The sequence below is a fragment of the Borostomias antarcticus genome (assembly GCF_949987555.1).
Source record: "Borostomias antarcticus genome assembly, chromosome: 24".
Classification (NCBI taxonomy): Eukaryota; Metazoa; Chordata; class Actinopteri; order Stomiiformes; family Stomiidae; genus Borostomias; species Borostomias antarcticus.
The window spans coordinates 15,377,153-15,382,118 of NC_140257.1; positions in this window are offsets into that span (position 1 = coordinate 15,377,153).

The following is a 4,966-nucleotide window of genomic DNA, read 5'->3' on the forward strand; positions in this document are numbered from 1 at the left end:
TGTGTGGTTTATTGGGCTGCCTTGTTCATGATGACATTTCCTCCTAGTACTCGAGGCTTTCATGAGTTTCCAGATTAAAATGTTAATTTTGAAAAGGATCCATAGTTTAATGATTGATTTCAATCTCAACATTTCACAACTTATAAATCCAGTACAGTAAGCTTAGTTTAAAATGATAGGAAGCGAATGCCACCAACTGAATACAATCAAAATAGAATGAACATAGAATACCCAGCACCATATTATATCATACCACAATGTGGCGTGTTCTGATCTTACCTTGTAGTTGTGGAGTAACGTGAATGATCTGAGCAGAGGGTGTGAGTGCCAATATCACAGAGAGGCGTGTCAACCGACAGCCAGATCAAATGACACTCTCTTTCAGACTTGGGGCTGACGCAGGAGAGCCATACGACTCGCACTTAATTGCCTCCAAGCATCCCATAATGCAACTGATTGGACGGCCAGCATTTCCTGTAAAACAGCATTATCTCTAATGGGAGGGACACTGCAGAGCCATCAGACTTTACACACTCGTTTTATGGTGGCCCTCATGCAGTATAATTGAATTCTGCAAAGTGTAATTGGAAGGAATAACCCTAACCCATCAGCCTGCCCCCACCCCACATGTAAGAGGATTAAGTCATGATTGCCTTCTTGAAATACTTGTTTATTCCAACTGTGTCCATTGGTTTATATAATAAGTTTGGTACGTGCCGCATTTGGACACTACGAGGAGTAGTAAGTAAGGAAATAACAAACTTTTGTCACTGTGTGGTAGTTAGGCCACCTCTGTGGAATAGTTCTTAGCTGAGATCAACAACACATCTTTCTGAAGATATCTTTTAACTAGAAATGATGCTCAGAGAGCACAGACCTCCGACCCAGAATGCATTTTGTGGCTCTCTGCACGCCAAAATTGAGTGAGTTCTAAATGGACCCGTGCTACACCCCTCCACCGAGTTTCATTAAATGTGGTCTCGTAGTTTTTGCTTAATACTAGCCCAAAAAATGATTGGTGGAGAATGGCCAGCCCGGCTGTCATACTCCTACATATTCCAGATGGAAGCAAAAAAACAGTAATCACCCGGGGGCCAGATAAGTGAGCTGTAAAAATTCTTCCCTGACCCCTCTCAACGAGGCGATCGAGCAAGCTCCTGGAGTATGTTTGTCTACCGGCTAAGAACATTTATAGAGCAATAAATAACATTAAACACTACCTCTTGTGCTGTCGCTGGGACGGAGGTAATTATCATGAAAATATGGACAATTAAGGAATTGACAGCTGAAATCTTCTAAACCATTGTAAAGCCATGATCTGTATCTACTCGTGTTGTGTTTGTCATTTGCTATGTGAGGTTCCTCTTTCATGGTCGTATAGAAACTGCAGATATGCAGCCTGCTATTGAATGAATGAATCCACATCATGGCTCTATGAAGAGTTCCTCGCACACCTATCCTAATATTGACTCTCATTCAACGGCTGGTGAAACAGCTGGTCCTTATTTTATTCCTCCATGAGTTGGGGCAAATGCGTTTAGGTTTTACAGTACATTATTAATAACGATGGCTGTACACGGTGTGGGTTATTGAACCATCAATAGGGAGTGGTCAGAACCATCAATAGGGACCTCAGTTAGAAAGCAAATCCCTGTCAATATTTGTTGAGTGGAGCCTTGTGGTAATAGTGTTCACTAGCTGTCTTAGTGTAGTCCCACTATAAACTATAGTATGCTTGATGGCAACGTACTGTAGTTGGGCTATATAAACATAATGAATGAGTCATGGTTGTTATGAAATATTGCTGATCGCGATTGGATGAAAAAGATGATATAGGGTAGTTGTTTGTTCCTGCTGCTGTCATTTCATATCACTAAAGAAAGGGACATACTGTATTGTTGATGTTTCAGTGGAAAAACCTGATACTGCCACAGCATCAAGTTGCCAAGCTGGGAAATGATTATGGTATTGATCTAGTGCAATGTGAGGTATATGACACTAACATTCACCTATCAAGGAAGGATTCTTTAGACCTATTTTACAATATCCACTAACATAAACATGCTTTGTTTCAATTCTCTGTTTTGTGTAGTAGGTCAGCTGCTTAAGTACTGTAAGTAAAACTATTATTTCAGCTATCCAAGCATGTTAGATCAGATATTATCTCCAGAAAGGGAGGACAAAATTACACATTTGAGAGAAATGACCTTTGTTTTGCCTCTGTGCTGTGAGCGATCAATCTACCCCCCCATGTGGTGACTTATGATACCTGGTAGCCTACCTTCTCCAAGGACACACAATTCAATATTTACAAAGTACCAGCTCTTGGTACAAATGTTTTTCTTTCTTGACACACAAATCTAACTTCCATAGCGGATGAGGATGCCAGAGGAGACGCCTCCCAAATGTCCTCCTGCTGCTATAGAAATAAATTGGACTAGCAGAGACTTCCACAGGCCTGGAGATAACTAATTGGACTCAGGTCAAAACAACTTGTAGGCTTGAACCTTAGTTTCCCTGGTTTCAAAGAGGCTGAAAAGTTCCATACGCCTCCATACTGAGGCAGTGTGTCAGTGACAGTAACTACATAAACAAATATGTGATTGCTGTATTCCTCTAGTCAATTTATCTGTCTAAATCAATCAATCTCTCTCTCTCTCTCTCTCACACACACACACACACACACACACACACACACACACACACTTTAATATCTTTATTTGTGTTTACATTTGACAAGAAATCCATGAGCACAAACAATAACACGCTTTGGCAATCTCAACAACATAATTTCTCCGTTTCAGTTCACGGATTCAGGAAGCAGCATCTACTCCACTCCTCCATATATGGCGATTGCCAATTATTGCAGAAATCGAACTGAATTTTGCCATTGCCTTAGTGTTTGGCTTGGGCAACCCTGTCATCTGCAAGCCCCTCACAACTAGTTTGTGGACATTACCTAGGCATCTAAACATAAACACCAGCAATTTACATTTGTAAGGCTGTATTATAGCATCCTTGAGCAGTTGGTACTCATCAATCAATCAATCAATCAATCAATCAATCAATCAATCAATCAATCAATCAATCAATCAATCACTCACACACACACGCGCGCGCGACCGCCCGCCCGCACGCACAATTTCCGCAACAGCTACAACCCCCCCCCCACCCCCCCCCCCCCCCCCCCCCCCCCCCCACCCCGTCCCTCGCCCGTTCATCACCCTTTCATCGCATCAAAGTCTTGTTCTCTAAACTTTGTCCTGCGCTTCATTAGCACGCGAAGCCTCGTCGAGTTGAGGTCTCTCGCAGCAGCGGGTTGATCTGGAGCTGTCCTTGGTGATGAACAGTTCAATCCAATTAGGCTTCACCTCCGGGCTGAGGCAGCCAGCGGGGAAGCAAAGCTCCTCTCCTCCCAGTCGGGTCCTGCTATGCAGATAGGCTCCAGCCCTACGGGTTCTTTACATGTTGGAGATGCGAGTGCTCCCCCTCTCGTTAATCACTCATGGAGTATACGGTCTGCAGTTTGACTTCTCCCGGTAGTATAGTTTTTTTCGTTACGAGGGAAACATTTCTAGTATGTTTATCTCTGGTTATGCCAAACGGAAGATGTGAACAACCCCCTCGACCATAATCACAGGCGGCTCGGAGACGGAATCGGATGGGAGGGGAGAGTAATCGCGGATAATCAACCCAGACTGTGACTCTCTTCAGGGAGAAGAGTTCCGATATAAAGGTGTGAGGTAGGAGTTTTATATGAAGGTAGGGGACGGAAGGTTTGCTCCTATTTTATAAACTTTAAATGAAATGTGTCCGAAATGAAAATTGTATGGAGGCTGGTTGTTTCTTGATGGGATATAGGCTACTGTAGGAAGATGTTGACAGTTGACTTGGCAGTAGAATTCCACCATCCCACTGTCAGCATATTGTATTGGGAAGGTCTACTATATAAAGTTAGTGTTTTGCAATTTATAGCCTATAATAACTTATCTTTGTGTTTAATGGAATAGCCTATGTAATGCATTAATTAAACTCGACCTTACAGAGGAAATCCACATCTGAATGCAGCATAGCCTCTAAAAGTCTAAACCAGGGATGATTTGGGGCTGATTTACTCTCATAGTGACGCAGCTGGCGGCTACTGACGTGTGTCCTATGGTGTCCTCCGCGTAGATATAGCAGCTATAATTAACCCAGGTAGCCTACAGTGGACTGTACTTCCACCAGGATTTGTGGCCCTCCCTATTACACAATCACTTGAAAGCCTCTTGTCGCCGACGCAAAGCTCTTGAACAGCCCGTTCTACAGTTGTAGATGAAGGGGTGGTAAAAAACTTTTGCGAATGTAAAATTAATGATGTTGGTGTGTTTAATAGCTTATATCCTCAAGAGTTGGCAATTTATGTCATTGATACAAGCACATAAGGCGTAGGCTAGTGCAGTAGACTATGTCACTGCCATTTTTCAAAAGAATCTACAGTACCTCTCACAAATACACATACAATATATAAACAAAAACCATTAAAAGGTGCCCGCCAGATAGCCTAAAGACAGCTGAATCTTCAAGTTGACTAGATGAGGCGAAGGCATATATATGACCCTGACTATCGTGTGTCAGCCATTGTGTTGTTGTGCTGTTGTCCCTAAGGTCAGTCTCCATTAAGCCTGTGTGATGAAAAGAGAAAGGAGCACAAAGTGTACTGCCCTCTCTGCTTCAAAGGCCTAAAGACGGCCTCAGAGTCTCATAAAAATAACCTTCCAGAAACCGTTCAATTGCACTTTTCCCCTCAGTCGACTTGCTGTTATTTAATTATTTATCCATCAATCCCTTTCTACCTCCAGCCATGGACCAGTCCGTAGTCTACTGATCGGACAGCGTTGGTGCGGGCCCATCCAGATCCCAGGGTGCAGTGGGAGTCGCCTTCCTACAGAACCGAACCTGACCCCTGAACCCTGACCTCGCCGTC